The 22,841-nt window shown below is 42.3% G+C and overlaps 1 protein-coding gene and 1 long non-coding RNA gene across 4 annotated transcripts in view; both read right to left on the reverse strand.

Moving 5' to 3' along the window:
* The window catches only part of magi3a (membrane associated guanylate kinase, WW and PDZ domain containing 3a), a 185,266-nt gene that overhangs the window by 85,004 nt on the left and 77,421 nt on the right, over window positions 1-22,841 (reverse strand). The window lies entirely within an intron of this gene.
* On the reverse strand, window positions 4,789-7,001 carry LOC119489236. Its single transcript, XR_005207138.1, has 3 exons — window positions 6,718-7,001; window positions 6,662-6,672; window positions 4,789-4,799 (listed from the first exon to the last, which is right to left on the reverse strand). It is a non-coding gene; the product is annotated as an uncharacterized LOC119489236 (long non-coding RNA).

Below are 22,841 nucleotides of genomic sequence, written 5' to 3' on the forward strand. Positions count from 1 at the left end.
ATTAACCGTTCTCTGTCAAGATTAGTGCGTTTCACTCAGCGGTGCTATTTTGAATGCCTAACGAGCCGCACAGCTGCAACAGAGCCGATGTGCAAATAGGTTAAAACTCTTAACGTCGGTTAACGGTTAAACGGTCAATTATTAACATCCCTAACAAAATGTCATCACACTGACTCGTCCTCCTTTACAGCCTCGTTGTGTTTTGGTGTAGTTCGTTTATAGCCTAACGTTAGCTTTTACCTCTGGTGTTTGTATTTACACTTAAAAAAATCATAAAAGTGGTGTTCATTTGCAAAGATTATCTTACAGAACAAAACATGTAAGAATCATAACGTTTGTTTGCCACAATGCTTATTTTCTGCAATAATCCAAAACCCAATAGAAAAATCCCTTTGGGTTTTTGTCGAGGGAACCAGGACGATGCTAACTTCCGAGTTGGCCTGCAAAAATATGTCATCCCTGGAGCACTTTATTGGATAGATTGCCATCAAATTTGGGACAGACATTCATGCCCCCCACAGGATTAATTGAAATAACTTTGGTGATCCCTTACCTTTCATATAGTGCCACCATTGGGTCAAATGTTTCATTTGCCTAAGTTAAGTTTATGACCAAATTCCTACAAAACTAATGACATTCCCATCATCCTCAGCTGCACTTTGTGTTTAGTGCTAATTAGCAAATGTTAGCATGCTAACACACTAAATTAAGATGGCAGACAACTTGATGGTAAAAATTATACCTGCTAAACATCAGCATGATAGACCTTAGCATTAAGGCTGCATTCACACTAGATCAGGCGTTGCGGCGATGTAGGCAAATGACTTTAATGGCCATTTGACTGTGACGATTAACGTCTTCTGTCCCCTCATGGCTGTGTTGTACAGATCAATTCTCAGAACGATCGCATCATGATTGTTTCTGTAGATTTTGTGGTCTTTCAGTAAGCTAGTTTTGACCAGGAAATAATGTACATCGTGGCTGAGCTGACAATAGTGGTTTCATTTACCAATGAGCAGAGTGACACTAATGATTCAGTTACTTGTGAGGTTCTGGTTGCCACTCTGGGCAGTGTAGAGTTCAATACGGAACCGGACACTGAGACTCTGGCCAAAGGCTTATGTCCCACAGTGTAGGGGCAGTCATTCAGAGAGACAGTGCAAAAGTAGCAACCAGCAAACAACAGAAGGCATTGCTCAAGCGTGTATCTATGACTAGGCAGACCGATAGGAAGAGAAGAGAGAGAAAGGATGGAAGAGAGGATGAAAAGGGCCAGATCTTTAATAAGGTGGTTTTAGACTTTTTAGCTGCTGGTTTCTCTTTCATCTCCAGGCTCTGATGTCCCAGCAGCTTTAGTCCACTCTAAAATGCACAGGCCTAAACCTCGAACAGCGAGGTTAAACCCCTTGTGATGCACACAAACAAGATGAAATGATAAAAATGTTAACATAATGCAGCAGAGCTCAGAAGGGGAGGAGGTTATCTCTGTATGTGCGTGTGTCAGCCTTGGAGCACATATCCTCTTCGCCCCATTGTTCATTTGGCTGATCTGTTGTGCTGAGGCCGTCTGGTTGTGACGCAGAGAAGAAGAAGCTCCCTTCTGCGCCGTGCATCATCAAAAGCCTGCTGCTGTTTGCCATCGCCGTGCTTTTGAAACCTCCGTCTGTCTATCTACACACAGACGCACACATACACCTGCTGTACACGCACAAACCCACGGACAAACAAAACCTCACACTGCACGTGAGCATACATGTGCATACACACTCGACAGCTTCCAGAGAGACTGAATGAGAAACAGAGATCAAAAGAGGGGAACAATCTTTTCCTCCTCATCTCCATAATAGAGAGCGATCTTTACGTCGTATGGAGAGAAGGAGACAAAGGGTTTCGTCGTCATCAGTGGATCAGAGAGAATGAAAGAAGCGACAAGGGGAGAGATCAATCAGTGCATTATTGAAGGATGGAGGAGAGAGAGAGGAACCATATAGAGATACATGGAGCCAGCGGCGGGAGCTTCTGCAGCTCTGTGGTTTACCGTTCTGCAGAGCAAGTAAAGTGATGTGCTCTTAGCCTTAATAACTTGGCCTGTCACTGACAATATGCCACCCGATGCATCAGAGAGAACCCCAGGGGACACAAATCTCTCTCTCTCTCTCTCTCTCTCTCTCTCATATACAAACACTGCTAACATTTTAATCGCAAATTAATAGATTTGTCAAGTATTTACTACTCGTAACAACATGGGAGTGGGCAAATATGCTGCTTTATGCAAATGTATGTATATATTTTATCATTGGAAATCAATTAACAACAATAGCAGCCCAACAGGCAACAACAGCTGTCAGTGTGTCAGTGTGCTGACTTGACTATGACTTGCCCCAAACTGCATGTGATTATCATAAAGTGGGCATGTCTGTAAAGGGGAGACTCGTGGGTACTCATAGAACCCATTTACATTCACATATCCTGAGGTCAGAGGTCAAGGGACCCCTTTGAAAATGGACATGCCAGCTTTTCCACGCCAAAATTTTGCATGTGTTTGGAACGTTATTTAACCTCCTTAGCAACAAGCGTAACATGGTTGGTACCGATGGATTCATCAGGTTTTCTAGTTTCATATGATGCCAGTATCTCCATTCTAGCTTTAGAACCGAGCCCACTGCAACCTTAAAATAGCAAATTGCGTTACAGCATTAAAGAAATGAGTGGTGTTAAAATTAATTTGCGTTAATGTTTTATTATTACTTTTACAGCCCTGATTTTAAACCAAAAAAAGGATGCTGTGAGATCTGCAAACACACACAGGTGACACTGTTAAATATGGTCTATGTGTGAGTAAGGCTCGCTTCAAAGGCCTTGGGTAGTCAGCAGTGATGTTTTAGGCGCGTCTGCTAATAATATGCACAACAGAGCAGAAGGCATTGTATTGGAAAGCACAGCCCGAGGCGCTGCAGTTTGCTGATTTGATGTGTGCATCTCTTGCCGGGCTGACCCAGATGCTGCCGCCTCGATCCTTGACTCGCATACATCTTCAAATGGCGTCCTGCTGACACAGGCGTACACCAGGGCTGCATTTGCATACATTAGATCTGAAACAATCAGTTTCATTAATCGATTAGTCTGTTATTAATTATTACAGCCATTTATCAAGTGAGAACACCAGCCAGAATTGTAATGCAAACATGTGCTTGCATTTCTCTGATTTATATTGGTCAGATTGAGTAAGCAAGTAAAGTACAAGTACCTCAAAAGTCTCCTTATGTACAATACAGTACATTCTGTTGGTAGTTCTTTTGTACTTCACTTCAATGCAGGGCTTACTGCATTCTATGCGATTGTAGTATTTTGCTTCTTTTAAATAAATGGACCCACATGTTGCCGCATCACCTCTCTTCCTTTCTTTTGAATTCAGTTCTCTTAACCTGTATATCATCACTTCTTCTCATGAGGTTCAGGGGGAAAAGGGGCTGTGGCATCATTATATCAAATTGAGTCAATACAAAAAAAATACCTCGAGGAGTTTAACAATGAATGATTTACTTCCCCTCTTGCAATAACCTTGTTTCAATGTTTGACGTAGTATTGAATTGTACGGTACCTTGAGACTCACACAATGGACATTCAGTATCCTTAACAACAAGTGCACGGTGCGCAGTGGACCGTCTAGTGAAGGAATAGTCCATTATGTAAAGAGTGACACAATAAAAGAAGCGCTATGAGTGCATTGTGTGAGTTATTGCAGCGCATGTATACATGAGTTTCAATTGATATGTTTTATATCTAAACATCATGATATATGTATAGCTACAACCACATATCCTGCCAAAGCGTGTAATAGACCCGCCTGTTTACCAGAGGATAGCGTGTCAGTGTCAAATATTACACGTGTGTGTGAAGGTGGAATAGCCTACCAGCAGGGGGCAACGAAAACACTAGGTTTGGGCAACAAAACCACTTCGCTAGATGTAGGAAAAACATCATGGTTGGGCTTCAAATGAGTACGTAAACTAAGTAAAATACGTATGTAAACAATGTAACATAAGTAAGGAAAACACGTCACAAACGTAACTTACAAAACAATATACCGGTCTGGAACACGGGTCCCCTAGTTGAAAGTCCTGTTTGTTGGACCCATCCACCTCCCCTCCCACCATAAGCAGTCTTTCTCACTTTTTATTCTACGTCACTAGCTCTGAGCGGAGCACATTACACGGATGCATTTACATTGCAGTCATAACAGACTAAATTGCATACAAATGTTCTTATTGCATGTGTTTGCCTTGCGTATTATCATGTCATTCATGCGCCTTTTCGTACAACCGGGCTGGCAGCTATTAGGGGCCCTCTTAGTTAGGGGCTCCAGGCATTGTCTTACCTTGCCTATTGATAAAGTCTGTTCTGACATTAAGGACTTCTCATCAATGTTGCCTTAAAAGTTGAGATCCCAATCTTGAATCTTGAGTTGACACTTCCTGGGTAAACTCTGAAAAATGTGCTGATGGAAAGGCTCCACAACAGCTACTAAATGAACTTTCAATCTCAACTTTTAAGCCAACATGGATGAAAAGCCGTTAAAGTGCAGCAAAAATAGTGAAATTCAAACATCTACAATTCCGCGACAACTGGGCAAACTCCATCTGCTGAGGAAGGTTGTGTGATACTATCGACTGTACTCCAGCACAGCTTCAAAACGGACCTTGTGATGAGACAGTTGTCAAGAAAACAATACTTGTATAAGAGGGCATTTTTACGAAATGGTAAATGGACTTGCATTTCTGTAGCGCCTTTCTAGTCTTCTGAACACTCAAAGTGCTTTACATTACATGTCAGCATTCACGCATTCACGCACGCACGCACGCACGCACGCACGCACGCACGCACGCACGCACGCACGCACGCACGCACGCACGCACGCACGCACGCACGCACGCACGCACGCACGCACGCACGCACGCACGCACGCACGCACGCACACACACACACACACACACACACACACACACACACACACACACACACACACACACACACACACACACACACACACACACACACACACACACACACACACACACACACACACTGATGGCAGAGGCTGCCAACCTGCCCATCAGGATCTGATCTAAATACTCATTCACACACCGATGGCTCAGCCTTCGGGAGCAATTTGGGGTTAAGTATCTTGCTCAAGGACACTTCAACAAATCGCCGACCTTCCGATTGGTGGGTGACCCGCTCTCCCTCTGAGCCACAGCTACCGCAGACAAAACGGAACTAGTTACTACAGAAAGTAATTCCAGGTCCAGGGAATCCACACACACACATACAGTACACACACAGTTACAACCTGATCCCTGTTGTCCATCTGCGGGAGGTCAGGCAGTGATCGGGTGCACAAAGAGAAACCACTCTCCTACATTACATCCATCCGTCATGTGCTGGAGCCTCTGGCTGCAGAACAGGATACTCGCCGCTGCACTGAAACGAGTCATCTGGCTGGACTTCAGTCATTTCAGCCTTATGTCCACCTAACATCCCTCCTGCTGATAGAGCTGGTGTGTGTGTGTGGTTAGAGTTATGGTGGAAGGGTTACTGAGAGCAAGGGTATGACTTTAGCTTAGTGAAGCCTATAGATATTGCTCGGCCACTGGATACTGACATTTAGTCCGTGATTTATCTGTAGCTCTTTGAAGGCGCACACACGAGGGGCTGCTCAATAAGCTGGGCAGATGCCCAGGGAGGAGAGGGCAGCCACATCAGTCACTCACAGCAGATGAAAAGGCTTTAGCAGCCAGACGCCAGAGAGCAGATATGAAGAGAATCAGAGGCAAAACCTCCCTACAACCGCTGAATGTCAACTGAGTATTTACCTCACGCTGGTTTCAAGGCTCTCTCTCCGATGACTCTGTGATTTGTATTCTTGCAGTTGCACACAGCAGACGTTAGTTATGTTTTTAATAAATAATTCTTCCACATGACCGATGGACTCATGGATGGGGGGTGTGGGGGGGGTGAACTGGAGTGAATCAAAATGAACATCTGTGCGCTTGCTGTTACGAGACCGATAGAAATGGGGTTTGGCTGAGTCATCCAACACTTTATGTATAAACTAGGCAGCAGCCTCTGCATCTGAAAAGTGCTTTAAACTGTCATTCTTTCTAACAGCCAGCAGGGGGCGACTCCTCTGGTTGTAACAAAGTCTATGAGAAAATGGGCCTACTTCTCACTTGATTTATTACCTCAGTAAACATTGTAAACATGAGTTTATGATCTCAATCAGCCCGGTCACACGAAAAGGCGTATAAATGATACGATAATGCGAAAGACTTTTGGCATGTCATTTGTACGCCATGTCGTCTGTACTGACGCAATCTAAACGCGTCCACGTAAATGTGCTAAGCTCAGAGAGCCCAAGTTATTGCTTGTCATACTTTTCATTTAAATAAAAAACACAAACGCATCTGGATTTATGTATTTCTTGGAACAAGTCAGTAAAGAGCCTATTTAGTCTCTTAGCTTTTGATTGATGGCAGTCGCTACACTTGTTACGTTGTTGCCGTACGTATTGTACTTAGTTTACGTACTTATTTTAACCCCAACCATGACATTTTGCCCAAACCTAAGTGAGAGGTTTTGTTGCCCCCTGCTGCTACTGCACCTTCATATACACTTGTAATATTCACACCTCGGCGAGGCAAAATGAGACACTGACACGCTATCCTCTGGTGGTGTTCATTTAGTAAATGATGGTCCCATTTAAAGTAAAATAGATGATACACCAGGGAATGCTTTAGGGTGTTGCTACCTTGTGATTGACAGGTCGTTGCCATGGTGTTGTCCGGTCTGGGAGTTCTCCTTTCACCCTTTCACAGTTTGTTTTCAGTTCATGACAGTGAATTGTAACATTTTGGTTTTAACATCCACGTCTTCTATACAGTCTGTGGTGTAAACACGACAGAGTGTGCAGACAGATCACAGCATGTAAAATGTGTTGGTAGCTATCGTCAGACAGAGGTAACACATGCATATAATAGCAACTCTGCAAATGTGTATTCAGACTGCTCCCTGTAGGGTGCATTGCAGTGGCAGAGAAAGAGGCTGTGACTATATGCCGGAAGGAAAACAAACATTTGTTAGATCCCCAACAAAATGTCACAATGATCCAGCAAATCCAATTTATTAGCACCTTGAAGATATAAGGGGCTTTCTGTCAGGAGTGAACCGAGCACACGGAGAGCGTGGCAGTAATGACACCCAGCCTGAGTGGGTGAGTCATGGTGTTGCGTTGCTCAGGGACTGATCCCGTCAGAGCTGATTTAATAGAGTATAGAGTCCTCTCCCTGTTGGTCCATAGGTCTTTGTTATTAGTATGATGTCAGGGAGATAGCTCGCCGGAGCTTTCCATCGGGGGATTTGGGATTTTCGTTAGACTGATTCCTTCCATGTGTGATGCTTCCAGCTGACTCACTGAGGTTTGCTCTCGTTCATACTGGCATGCAGTCACACACAAACAAACAGAGAGGATAGGTCAAACCCCCCCTCTCCACTCCCGAGAGGTTAACCTTCACAGGGTGGTTTCGATCATGACAAAAGAATGGGGCTCAGGGGCGAGCCAGATCTGTGAGTAAGCATAATAAAAATGTAACTGATTCAGTGGACCAGCATCAACCAACTCTCCTGACGAGCTACACACGCACGCACAAAACCACACAGATATTATTTCAGAGGCATATTGCAATGCCAATAATGCTTGAGGACATGATCACCCCTGACCACAAACACATTGACTCACTCCCACTGACTCACTCAATGATACTTATCTGCGTTATTTTGCCACAGATGCTCATCTAATACACTGAAGATGCACTGTACCGCAAATCACAGAGAAATAAGGAAACAGGACACCAAAAATTGCAGTGAACAATACCCATAAGGTCAAGAATGTGGGAGGGAGGGGGGATATGAAAAACCAGACGGAAAAAATATTTGCGGATACACAAGTTGACGGAGGCTCCATATGTAGTAGGTGTACTCTCGTGTCCATCTTCGACGCCCCCTTGCACAGCCCGAGTCAGAGGTGCACCGCGATGAATTCAGAGACAAGCGCTCCTTGCCTCTTTTGTGCTCCTCGAGGCTTCTTTTGACAGCTGAAAGCTTTGCCATCTCTTAACGTGGAGAAGTGTGTCTTGCTCCGCAACAAAACAACCCTGCTCTTATGTGTGGAGTTCTATGAAAAACAAGTTTGGCGCTGGCAGCACTGAGGGAGAAGAGAGAGGGAACAGCGTGGCAGCGCAGAGAGACGGCTGCACGTACACCACCAACTTTACTTGTTCTTGGTTTACTTTCTATAGATGCTTTTTTTAATCGTCCATCTTTGGACCAACAGCGGGTACTTGGGGAACTTATTGTGGTGCGGACTATAGGGGGTTTCTTCTTAAGAGCTCCCTGAGAGGAAAATGGCAGCTATTATACATCATCTTAAAAAATCACAAAAGAGGGAGAAGAGTTTTGGTAATCAAAGTTGAGAGATCAGGTTGTTCATGTCTTGCTGGCATTTGAATTTGTTTGTGCTCTGTCTGAGGAGAAATGCCACACAGTGTGGAGTTGGGTTGTCATTCATGAAAAAAAAAAACGTTTTTGTTCGGGGTGGGAAAAAAAAAATCAATTCACATATGTGTGGCAAATTTGTTTTCAATAATTTTGAAATCGATTTTTTAATGCTAGAATCGATATATTTGCTTCATTTGAGTCTATGTGGAGGTAGAAGGAAGTTACCACTTTTACTGTTATAGTCTGAGTAACGTGACGTCATATCCATTCCGTATCCGTCAACCAAAACAAACCACAGCGAGCCGTAACAAGAAAGTAGAAAAAACGTTGGAGGGTCAGCGTGGATACGACCTGCACCCTCACATGTTAAATCCAGCGTGGTAAACACTACACATCCAGTAAAGGATGGAAACACTTTGGGTTTCAAACATTGCATGAAAAGCAGAGCTAGACATCACGGCTAAAGCTGCATGCTAACTCTGCCATGGACAGGAAACGTTATCGTAGTGCGGTAACGTGCAGTCGAGCCGGCCGTCGCTCTCGTCTCCGTGGTGAAATGGGCCGACGCTACAACTGTAGAGCACCCATATACTGACATTTCTGTTAAATACATTCAAACGGCATCGATGGAGCTGACCATGGATGGATAAAGAGAACGGAGCTGACGGGAGAGCTAGAGACGGACTTAGTTAGAGGTAGTATACACGCGTGACTACGTCCGGTTTTCAAAATAAGGTGTTAACAAAGGGAACTGTATATACAAAATACATCTATGGAAATAAGATTGATGGATTATATTCACCAGAAGTATGAAACATTACATGTCCCTTATAAATTAAAAAGAAAATACCACTAATCTGTGAGGGAAATGTCTTTATTCTTTGAGTTTGGGGTTGCTGGAAAAACTTAATAAATAATTCCTGATAATGACTGATATATTTGACTTCAGGACATCTCTGACTACATACATGCTGAAAAGCAAACATTTTCATTTTATCAATTTAGATATTTTCCAAGTCAAAGTCACTAGCAGTGTATGATTCTACTTTTTCCCATGGTCTAGTGTTGAAAAAGTTAACAAAAATCACAATAAATGGTAATATCGAATCGCAATACTTTTAAATTGCAATACATATCAAATCAGCACCCAAGTATCATGATAGTATCAAATCGGGAGTTACGTAGGTGTGTCGTGCATGTTTGTATTGAGGTTTGCTACGCAGGGTGGTACAAACTATACTGCGCACACACACACACACACACAACACACAACACACACACACACACACACGCCCACAGGTGGCTGAGCAGATTAAGGACGTGAATCCCCAGGTGAGGGGAACTCATTAGGCGTAATTACTACATTACAGGACGTCCCTTTTACTAGAGCACACGTCCCAGCGAGAGTGAAGAGAATGAGGACCATTTCCAAAAGACAATGATGAATTTAATTAACTGTGAGATACTACTGTAGGGGAATTCATACAGCTATGCGCCATAATCCGCTTTCCCTGACAATATTTTTGAACAGGGTTATCAACGGTGAGACGGAGCAAAGAGCTGGAAGCAGGAAGAGGACTGAGGCTCGGTGGCAGGGCATCGTTCCAATTTCCCATTAGGGTTTCCCATTAGTGGCTTGTGTCTAGAAGGTAAAGCACAAATTGCGAAACTCTTGCAAGATGGTTAAGGCTAGGCATTGAACTCGAACAGTTAAGGTTAGGCATTGACTGGTTAGGATAGGTCATCGCAAAAGTCTTTACAATTTGTTTTCGCAATTTGGGGTTTACCTTCCAGACAAGACCCGATTAGTGGGCACCTCATGGAGGCATGCTGTCTGCTAAAAGTTGGTGCCTAGGGCCGTGATTTTTCTGTTTGGGAACCACTGGCCAAGGGGACTTGCCTGAGATGGTAGACTACGCGACTCCTTCTAAAAACTTCACTCCGTCACATCACAGTCAGTAGCTCTCATTAATGTCACCTTTGAGGAAGATTGGAAGCCAAATGTCAAGAGCAAAGAAATTATACTCTCCATTGAACACGTTGACACTGTCTACAAGCACGGTAGAGTTGTGCTGCTGTTTATGAAAATGCCACAACAGCCTCACTGTCATTTCATGATCTATTATTCTACACGCTGATTCATATTCACGGTTGAACCGTGTGGAGGCGAGATTTACAGCAGTTACACTGCACGTCCTCAGGAAAGAGTATTTATCACTAGACATGCTGCTTCCTGCATTTACACTACTAAAATGTAAAATGGTCATTTAGAGATTAAATGTAATAAGAGATTGCGGCTTTCATAATTATATCAGTCATAACTGAGTACTTCCATCGCTTTGCACCTCGGGGGTTGATTCCGCGTTACTGCGCTCAGTGTGAATGACAAGTCTGTCAGGAGGCAGGTGTAAAGAATCTATTAGGGCCAATGAAGAGACAGCATGCTTTTGCGGCGCAAACCCTAATTTTCAATTACAATAGTGGATTAATAGCAATCAGCACACCCAGGTGGTGCCTGTGATTAGCTAATCTGCAGAAGCATGCATAATGGCATCTGTTCCACTCCACACCTCGTGCCAGCGTGCCCTGGTTAACATGCTGTAGCAAGCAAAGGAGGAAGAGGAGGAGGGGAGAGGGACGTACTTCCATGAGAAAATGTTTATCATGAAAAATGTCCTAAATTGTGAGGCTCGCAAGGTCACACTGTAACTTCACCATTCCCCTCATTGAATCGGTACAACCAGTAAAGAGGGACGAAGCGAGAGAGGCAATTATAAACCGAGTTGAAATGGCCCGACATCACACAGCATCTCGGCCGGCCCGGCCCGGCCCCCCGTAAAGCCCCTCTTGGGAAACGCTGGCACATGTGCAGAAATCAAAGTTTGGCACTTCAAAGACATTCTGCCGCTTAATCAAGTCGACACAAACCCGTGGCAATGATGAATTTTTTTTCACTCGTAAGTGGACAGAGGAAGTTAAATGCTCACAGCCAATCTTCTTAATAGGGAGGGAGGGGAAGCTGAGAGTAGGCGCTAATTCAGAGGAATAAATACATTTTCAATTAGACAGCAGAGGCGGTGAAGGAAACGTCATTACCCAACAGTCCAGCTCTCATCACGCAGCCCTGCTCGGATCGAGGCATCACTCATTGTTGTGGACTTTTAACTATTTGTCTCGACCGTCCTCGGGCCTGCTTTGACTTTGCTCTCCATCTTTAGATCAAAAACACGCGGAAAACACAAAGATAATGAAACTGTACTGCGTGTGAGTGTAAACCAGTCTAATTATCTCAGCATGAAATTTACTGGGCCTGCCAGGGACAATTTGAGCTGGTTTATTTCACTTTATTATTACTTCTAAGACAGCCAAATGAGCTTATTGACCCCTTGACCTCTTCTAGTCTGGAGTACAGAGGCGTCACATAGGAAGTATAAAAGTGTGGATGATGAGCTGTCTCATTCATTGACATAATAACTCAAAATTAAACCATATTTCCACCCCCCTTTGTATGAAAAGCCATTAATAAGTTGTTGACACTACTCGCATGTGGCAAAACACACATTATAAAGTAAAAAAGCTCGAGAGGCAGGCACACACAAGAACCAACAGGATGACAGCTGTGAGTGTGAAATGTTTGTAATGCCTTTGGAATTACCAAATTAATTGGCCTCAATCAAAACGACAGATAAACACAAGCTGTAATTGACAATAAAAGGGACCAAGCACGGCTAGAAACCTAGAAAAAAAAACATTTTTGAATTCAAGATGGCTGACTTAATGAATTACATTTTAGGAGGGGTCAGGCAACTTTGTTAAATAGACCTGACGTTATCTGAAACCTTCCCTGGACCGCAGAGGGAGACTTTGTGAGGGTTGGAAATGGAAAGCTCATCTCAAGATCTGGGCCTCCATCAGTCAGTGGTCCAGATATGGAAGAAATTGAGGAAAATTCAGCAATGCTGTTTATCTCACTAGGAAATCATGCGACCTCACAGAGGGACATCACAGATTGTTCCCAGGGGGAACTGTCTGTCTCTGTCAAGTCTGCTTGAAGACCAGAACTGGATTTTCAAATTGTTGTTAAGATGGTTTTCTATTAAAGGACCAGTGTATAACAATTAGAAGGATCTACTGGCAGAAATGGAATATAAAAAATGAATAAGTATATTTTTTTCAGTGTATAATCACCTGAAAATAAGAATCATGTTTTCGTTAGCAGAATGAGCCGTTTATATCTCCATAGGGAGTGGGTCGGTCGTGTCTAGAAAGGAACTAGCAAATTGGGGAAACTCTCGCGAGATGGTTAAGGTCAGGCATTGACCTTGAATAGTTAAGGTTGGGATAAGTCGTTGGGTTTTGCAGGTCTCAGATCAAATTTTTGCGATTTGCAGGTTACCTTCTAGACACGACCGAGCGTGTCCTCTCTTCACAGAGCCGGCCTCCATGTTTCTACAGTGGCCCAGAACAGACAAACAAAACCACTGTGATAACTTTTCCTGAATGGGCCGGAGTCGGTAACGTTACTCACTCCGGAGTTAACCCCTGTCACTCCACTCAGCCACCCGGACACAAGACACAGAAACCTCTGTTGGTCTTGAGGAGCCCAAACTGCAACTTCCACTGAACATTCACTTGACATTCTCAACTAACTCTAAAGTAACTCTGTCTTCTGCTCCACTAGCTCACACACATTAACCGACGCTCTCTCTCTCTCTTGCCTCAAACATACATTTTGTGCCAATCCATGTAGCAAATGTCTGATTTAGTGGAAAATGTAACCAGCTAGAAGTGCTCAAGGAAAGGTCAGGGATCACTAAAGCATCATGGATATTTGTACCAAATATCATGGCAATCCATCCAATAGAAGACAAGTTATTTCAGTACGCACCAATGTGGTGGACTGAACAACTGACATTATCATCCTTAGAGCCACGTCGCGAGCATGGATAAAAAAACGTGTAACTATGTTGAGACTCTAGACGCCTTTGATGCACTAAATTAACATACTTGTACGTTCATTTTTATGAGCATTCTATTAGCTATAACTCCAGGAATTCAGATAATTCCAAAGAGTTTATATTGTTTTTGCTGTAATTGAAATAAAAATCCAGCTCCAGAATACTAGAGTACAGTGACAAAGAATAAAACTCCACTTTAAATTGAAAGTCAGAAAATGCCATCAGAACAAGGAGGACTAATCTAGTTGAAGTCATACCCTGAAATGAAGCCGTCTTTATTGTCAAAAAGGATAGCAGTTTTCTTTTATGACCCCAGGGTCAGATAAGAAACCAGCCAAGAAAAGGATCCCTCAGACTGATGAAGCACAAAGAGATAAAAGATAAAAGAGTGCTTTAAGTAGACACGGGCTGTAAACACCAACAACAGCATCGCTCCCATCTAAACGCCGTTTGTCTGAGGGCAAGCAAAGAGATGAACCAGCCTGTGATCGATGCCGCTTCTATACGTCCTCCCCTCCTGCCGCCGGCACAATCACGCTGAGCATGGCGAGAAATGAACATAGGCTCAGATTTATGATATTGGGAGGCATTGTTATGAAAAATGATAAAAAGCATTTTCGAGATTTTCAGATGAATGAGAGTGAGAAAGAAAGGCAAAAAAAGGGGGAACAGTAATTGAATTCTGCAAGGATAAATGTTGGAACGCCAGCCCATATTGGATGCAGCTTGCTGTAGGGTCCTTTTTGAATGAGAATAATAATGAAGAAGAATGGAAAACAGACAGAGGTAGGGAGGCGAGGAGGCGGGGTACCAAAGATTTGCATCTTCTGTTCTATGATATCACTGTGTGTCAAATCCAGCCTGCCAACACTGTATATATTCAATATATTATATATTATATTCTATATATAGACTCCACAGGCTTTTCACGTAGCGTTAGGCTGCTTGGCATGCCACCCGCCTTCATCCCATAGAAATATTAGGGGTGGGAAAAAAGATCTATGTATAGCGTGTTTTTTATTACAACTTTTAAATAGATTTTTTTAATGCTAGAATCAATATATTTGCTTCATCTGAGTCTATGTGGAGGTAGAAGGAAGTTATCGCTTTTATTGTTGTAGTCTGAGTAACGTGACGTCATATCCGTTCCGTATCCGTCAACCAAAACAAACCACAACAAGCTAAAACGACAAAGCAGAAAAGGAGGGTCAGCGTGGATACAACCTGCACCCTCCCATGTTAAATCCAGCGTGGTAAACACTACACATCCAGTAATGGATGGAAACACTTTGGGTTTCACACATTGACAGGAAAAGCAGAGCTAGACATCACGGCTAAAGCTGCATGCTAACTCTGTCACGGACAGGAAACGTTATCGTATCGCAATAACGTGTGGTCGAGCCGGCCGTCGTTCTCATCTCCGTGGTCAAATGGGCCGACGCTACAACTGTAGAGCACCCAGATACTGACATTTATGTTCTCTGCATTGAAACGGCCCCGATGGAGCTGACCATGGATGGATAAAGAGAACGGAGCTGACGGGAGACTATGTGTGACTATGTCTGGTTTTCAAAATAAGGTGTTAACAAAGGGAACTGTATATACAAAATACATCTATGGAAATAAGATTGATGGATTATATTCACCAGGAGTATAAAACATTACATGTCCCTTATAAATTAAAAAGAAAATACCACTAATCTGTGAGGGAAATGTCTTTATTCTTTGAGTTTTCGGTTGCTGGAAAAAATGTAATAAATAATGTCTGACAATGACTGATATATTTGACTTCAGGACATCTCTGACTACATACATGCTGAAAAACACACATTTTTACTGGATTCATTTAGAGATTTTCCAAAGTAAAAGTCTCTAGAAGTGTATGATTCAACTTGATGGTCTAGTGTTAAAAGAGTTATCAAAAATCGCAATAAATGGTAATATCGAATCGCAATACTTGTAGAACCGCAATACATATTGAATCGGCACCCATGTATCATGATAGTACCGAATTGGAAGATGGGTGTATTGTCCCAGCTCTAATAAATATTAGCTGTGGTGCACACAGAGCAAGAGGTTCATACGCTGCAAAGTTGTCTGATGGAACAAAGACAGGCGAAGACAGAGTCAGACAAAGCAAAAGGAAGAGGATGAGTTATAATATAGACGTCAAAGCTGACTGTCTCCATAACTGAGAAAAGGTACTCCTCCGACATTTGCCAGAAACAGAAAAACATCCGAGAAGCATGACATCAGATTAGTGTCAGAATGGTTTCAATGGGTTGTCTTTTCATTTCTAGGCTGCATTCAGACCTCAGACTTGTTTGGGAGAGAGAAAAAAGAGGAAGGCAATCAGCAGAGAGAAGCATCAATCATCCTGATGCCTGCTGGGGATTTCAATCCTGGTGACTGCGCCGCAGATACACTGTGCAGGTTGTTTTGTCAAGAAGTAAAAGCAGTGTCACACGCAGTTCTTCATTCTGCTGGGAATATATAGTAGTGCTGCTGCTGCTGCTGCTGCTGCTGCTGCTGCTGTGTGACTGAACGGGTTTTATTTGGTTTCAAACAGGGTAAATGTGTTAAAACATAACATCTGTTATAACTTGGGTTAATGTTGTGTTCCTTAAATCCCCAGCGCAGACACTTTTCTGGAATACAGCTCTATCCATGATGATGCGAAAGATTGGAAAGAGCTGCAAAACATGATCCTAATGGATTCTTTGGTCTTTGGAGGTGTTTATGTTTTTCTAACACACATTTCTACTAATGTCCAACTGAACATCAGCACTAAGAAATAGGTAGGTATAGGAGGTATTTCCAACATGCATCCTTTGATTTTCCCATACTTTCTTCCGAAAATACAGTAGAATTCATTTTCAGCTGTAACGTGGGTGTAATTGGGCTCTTTCAGCCCCTCTAATAACAATAACAAGGTTCTTACTCGACTGTAACCAGCTACATTACAGTATCCACAGACAACTTAAAGGGATAGTTCGGGTGTTTTGAAGTGGGGTTGTATGAGGTACTTATCCATAGTCAGTGTATGACGGTCAGAGCCCCCAGTTTGGAGAAACAGACAGGAGTTACCGCATGGAAGCAAAGCAATGTACTGCTGCGGACGGGGCCGGCAGCAAAACGGATTTTAGACACCTAAAAGAAAGACTCACCTAAAATAATCAAGTGTACGCTATATTTAGAATACTTTTGCTGGTTTACCTTGCTGTGAGACAACTATACAGTCTACATTTCTGACGGGGAGCTGTTATCTATGCTCTCGCCAAAGCAACCAGACTCCATTGAAATAAACAGTAATTTTACCTTGCAGAACACGGGAAGATGCTGGTCTATCGCTGCCTCGATCGGTTTATTTGCTTGTGCTATTGTGTGAATTTGGTTAGTTCAAATACACCAAAGTCACACAATAACACAAACTAACTAACCGATCGAGGCAGCGGTAGACCAGCAACCCCCGTGTTCATTGAGGTAAAATTACTGTTTTTTCAATGGAGTCTGGTGGCTTTGGCGAGAGCATAGATGGATACAACAGCTTCAGTTCCCCGTCAGGAAATGAAAATATTCTAAATATAACGTACACTTAATTTATTATATGATATTTATTTTTTAGGTGAGCCTTTCTTTTAGGTGGCTAAAATGTGTTTTGCTGTCGGCCTTTGCTCGTGTCGGTACTCCCGTCTGCTCCTCCAAGCTGAGGGTGTGCCGACCGCCATCTACTGTAGGTAATACACTGACTATGGATAAAAGTATCTCATATACCCCAGTTCAAAACACCCAAACTATCCCTTTAAGATGGAAATACACTGAAACTCAACATGTAGTCCACAATGTCAGAAAAGCCACGATGTGCACACGTTTCTACCTTTCCCTGAGGTTAAAGAGAGAAGGTAACGTCATAGTAAGTGGCAGGGATTATAAAGCAGAAGTTGTTGGTGCAAGAGCTGAATAAACAGCGTCTGATTTAAAAGTATTGCATTTACAGTACAGGTACCAGTAGCAACATTTCCCAGTGTGTGCTGAACACTGATTTGAAAATGTAGAGTGGGCTGGTTCTCAGAGCTTGATCCCAGTTCCGGTCATACTTTCCACCCTTCCACCTCTCCATCACTGCCAACACGGAGGCAAAAGGCTTTTTTCACAGTAGAAATTTTGACCTGTCATAGCAGGAAAAAGCACTGATAACATTAACAATGGCTCCGTTCCATTCAAGTGTCCGAGTAAGCCTCTGACAGTGACATAGCAAGCACAATACCAGAAGCAAGAAACCGAAGCGGCTAAATGGAATTCAGCAATTATTAATTTTATTATTCACACCTGTGCTTTTCCTACTGTGACATGTCAAAGTGTCTCCGGTGGAAAAGGCCTATTGTTGCAGTTCAGCAGTGAACATAGAGAGGGGCAGAATGAGAAACTTTGGCATCTGGGGAAAAGAATTTGAAAGGAGCAATGAACTTTTTGCCATTTTCAGAATGTCAGAACGACACTTTTTGGGAGTACACAAAGGCCTTAAGAGGCTTAGATCTACTCTTAATGCTCCTAAGACAGCCAACAAAGTGATGCTGAAACCTGCTCATTACAAAACATCAGCAACAACTTGACTGTGACACAGAAACCACAAGGACAGGCCACTGTCATACAGCACACAGTCATTCATATATATGATTACCAAGGACTAATGTATAACCATATGGCCTCATTTCCCTGGCCGTATATGGCAGAATGATTGATGCTGGAGTTGCTTTACTCAATACACAGTGGAGAGGCAGTAGTTGGTGTACTTGTAGCCAATCAGACAGCCTGCCTGCTTGCATGCAGAGAGGCCAAGTTAACTTCTGACTGTCCTTGAAAGCTGGCACCACCATGCTACTCCACAGTGCCGTAATAGCTGGCTGGATGAGAGCAGCTGCCTTAATTCCCAGGCGCTAAGGCATCCTCAAGTCTCTGGGGTTTGTAGTCTGTTGTACTCTGTGTGTAATTGGTTGTGGACAGGTCACAAAGTAGAGATCACAACCCCCTAGCAGTCTCCTGAGCAATGGGCCGAGGTGGCCCAGGGAGATTTTGGTTAAATTCCCCTCTCAGGAAACAGTGGGGCCTTGACAGGTCGCCAATGTTCTGCTCTAGACAGTCCAATCACTACAGGACCTAAGAGGACATTACTAGATGGAAATAACCATTTGCAGCACGACTTCGCAGCTCAAAGAGGTGGCCATGCTGAGTTAACCTACTTAGAAACATCTAGTAGCTTTTAAGACGCAAGGAGGCAGTCAGTGGAGAAAATACACAGTACCATGCTGCAATTGAGCCAAAATCGGTTCTTTGTGTGCATGTAAAAAACATGAAAACACTACTACTGTTTACATTCAGTTCATCTTTGGATCACTGTTTTGGTCAAACATAAGGTAGGGTAGGTTTATGTTTGTGAAGGTTCTCAGTCATCGAGGTCATGGTATCCGAGGTAGGGTAGGACTGCACAATTAATCAAATTTTATTCGCAATCACGATTTTGGCTTCCCAAAATTAAATGAAGTCCGCTCATAGAAAACTCTGCTGCATAAATCAAGCGCTTCCTAAACTAACACCTAGAGATGCACCGTCAATCAGTCCACATGTCGTCGGTGTGGAAGTTCTTCAGTGTGAGTGAAGAAGACATAAAGCTGCAATTTGTCACCACTGAAAGTTTAAAATAGGCCGCAGAGGAACAACCTTAAAAACATTTGGAACAGCTAACTTAATTAATAAAAGACATTTATTATAGTAACTAGTTCCAATGATGCTGCTCAGAGTGATCACAGTGACCGGCTCATCTGCCAATGGCACGGAACTTGAGAGCTCCATTTATGGAGGTCCATTGAGTTACATTATGGTGCATTCAAGCTCTACTCAGACACTAAAAATGAGTATTGGGCGAAGGTAATTAATGTCGCTATCATGATGCATTCAAATGTAATCTTGTAAAATGGAGCTTTTTGCAAGAAACTTGAATAACTACAGTTGTTTGAAGGAGATGTTTTCACAGCAATATAAAATAGATAATAGAGAGGGAAATATGACCTGTTTAACTTCCTAGAACTAGCTCTAAGCAATTTATACTTTATAATTAAAACAAATGGCAAGATTTCTTTTAATCAAAGCAAATATTGAAATACAAAATACAATAATTTATTTCCTAATCATTTGAATTGTGTGTTTTTATGCAAATAACCACTATAAATGACAATAACAAAGTAAAAGGATAACATTTAGAATTTGAATGTAGCACAACATGGAAGTGAAAGCAGCCCTCTGTTTATTTAAATGAAGTGCAATTGCATTAAAAATATTTTTCCCTAAAATCTATGAATAATCATGATAAATAATCGTGATCTCAATATTGATCAAACCAATCGGAATTATCATTTTGGCCATAATCATGCAGCCCTAATGTAAGGGCAATAAAAGAAACAACCGATTGTTCTGTAAGAAGAGTACACACTGATCTGTTAAGAGAAGAAAACAGTTTGCAGACTGGAGACAAGACCAGTCTGGAATTCAGACTTTGCTCCTTTCTCACTGTGCCAGTTATCAATGCAAACAAAGCCACAGCAGACATACAGTAAATACTTTATCAATGCAAACAAAGCCACAGCAGACATACAGTAAATACTTGACATACTGCTCTTACCTGATACAGTCACAACAGGTTTGGAATTTGATGGAAGAAGAGGATCCACATGGGGAAAAAAGAAAAAAACAGTAAAGATTAACATTTGTTTTATATTATAAGCGTCAAACTGACCTATTATATTCAATGACATTGGAATTCAGAAAAGTATCAAGTTTATGACAAAACCAGCTTCAAGACATTCACAGAACCATCTCAAGATGATATTTAAAATAGCTCTCCACACACAGAAACAGCAGTGGGACAGGCGAAACTCAAGGTAAATGGTAAATGGACTGTGTGTTTATAGCGCTTCTCTGCCTCCTGAAATGATGACGGAGAACATAAGACTTTCTGTACCTCCATGAATTGATTTGACCTGAGATCTGCCGTGTGTGCGCAAACCGTGAAGAGAACTCTCAACAGGTTATGAATCAAATTACCACAGAAAACAAGCACTATTCATATTCATTACACTAAAGTGACAGGCGGCCTACCACTGGATGTATATTCAAGTGTACAGGTACAGTAATAAAAGGTGCCCTGTATAATATTCTGCATCAAAATCAATTCAGGCTAAGCGTGAGTAAATAAAACGTATTTATGACGTCGAACTGAATCCAAGCAGTCACACTGAGAACTTTAAGTTGAGTTTATGAAAACTGAAACTTCCTCCTACTATTTAGAAGAACTGGACAAGAGCCTCAATACATATTCGGCCTATTTTCTATCAAAATAACAACATATTGTTGCAGAGCTGCTGCCGAGCAACTGCCTCTCAACACTAGTCTCTCTCCTGCTGTAACTGCCCCTCTGCTTTCATAAATTGTTTATGTAAATTTTTTTTAACGCCACTTATCTTTTTAACACATAACGCAACTTGCAATCTGGAGATGCGATCCTTCCGGATCTGATGGGGGCAGCATACACGCTTACAGGTATTCTCATCTGCCGTGAAATGAAGGCAGAAGAAGAGTGCCTAACAGCACGGAAAAAAACAACTACACGTGAAAGATACAACAAGAGCAGCTGCAGCGCCAGCTCCGCCACTAGCTCCGCCTCTAGCTCAGCCAACGGCTCCGCCACTAGCTCCGCCTCGACTCGTTGAGAAGACAAATAGTAAGAGTCGGGTATGGAGGTACTTTGCGTTCGAGGCGGATCATTGAGGAGTAATAATACATTCACAAAAGTCAATATGCAAACGGTGCCGTCGTACTTTTCAAACCAAAGGAAGAAATACTTCCAATTTAACCTCAAAGTACCTCAAAGACAGACATCCAGATCTTCTCAAAGAATTCAAGGTGAGTGAGTTTCGATTCATGTTAACGTTAAATGAACTTGTTCTCTTTATCCTGATATAGCCGACATGTTACCAGTATTTTAGTTTGAGACAGCTGGCATTGTTTTGTAGCCAAGTATGTTCCTTCTACGCTTGCAATGGCAAAACGCTAATGACTACCGTGTTTTGGCTAACGTAATGTAACCATAGCTCGTAGTAGTAGGCTATCGTCCTAACCGGTCTGTGTCATCCCTCATCAAAATGTAACATTAGCATTTGAAATAAATATGTAATGGTCTGTCACCATGTCAGTGAATTAAAACTACTGCTTGCATTCTGAGGATATCTATAGAGAGAGTGCATGTGTGCGTTACAGCCTCTGCTGTTTTCTTACAGTCACTGAGCTGTTTCTGAAGAATAGTCTCATCATTTTCCTTTTTTTTAATTTTTTTTTATTGTGGTATCGAATTGGGTTCTGAGAATCATGGAAATTCACTGGTATTGGTATCAACTACTAGATTTCTGGTATCGTGACATCCCTAATTTCTGGACAATATTTATCAATGTTTTGTGTTGTTAATCGAATTCCAGTAATAAATATAGACATATATTTGCATAAAACAAGCATATTTGCCCACTCCCATGTTGATATATACTCTCCCTTTAAGGTACATTTTGAACAGATAAAAAAGGTGTGATTAATTTGCCATTAATCTCGATTAACTATTTAAATCGATTGACAGCCCTACTAAAAACACAAAGAGCAGTGATGGCACATCTGCAAGATTTTCTATACAATACATATTCATATAGTGTGGCTGGTATAGTTTAGTGCTGAGACTTCATTCAGACAAGCTAAGATTAAACCTGCGAGAGTCTAAGAACCGTCTGTGTGCCACGAACTACATGCACAAAAGAAGGTCAGATAACTCCACTTCCATTTGCTTATGACAAGTCACCATAATAACCCATCTGCTGTGTCATCTACAGTGGTTCAACTGTTCTCAGTCCCTTGCTCTGTAACAGAGACATGAGACCAGGGATCTTACTAGATAGTATATCCACACAAAATCAAGGACCATCTCTGACTTGTTCAGACCTTAGGTGATGACCCCCGTCTGTATCAGACAGGTTTTAATCCTAATATCCGTCATGTTTCATTATGTAGTGTGTGTTTCTAGTGAGAGAGATATTATATGCCATCTTTCTCAGAACCCTGAGGGTTCCTGTAGACTTTCTTGGAGGTGTGGACTGCTCAGAACAATCAGTCAGCCTGCAGACAGCCTCTACTTGTCATTACTTTCAGTGTGACTGAGTCGGGAGGGAGAGATTTTTTTTTTCTCTAACCAGCAGGCGTTCTCTGCACACTCCTAGCGGGACCCTTGGTCCCCCATCC

Source organism: Sebastes umbrosus, chromosome 6 (genome assembly GCF_015220745.1).
Source record: "Sebastes umbrosus isolate fSebUmb1 chromosome 6, fSebUmb1.pri, whole genome shotgun sequence".
Lineage (NCBI taxonomy): Eukaryota > Metazoa > Chordata > Actinopteri > Perciformes > Sebastidae > Sebastes > Sebastes umbrosus.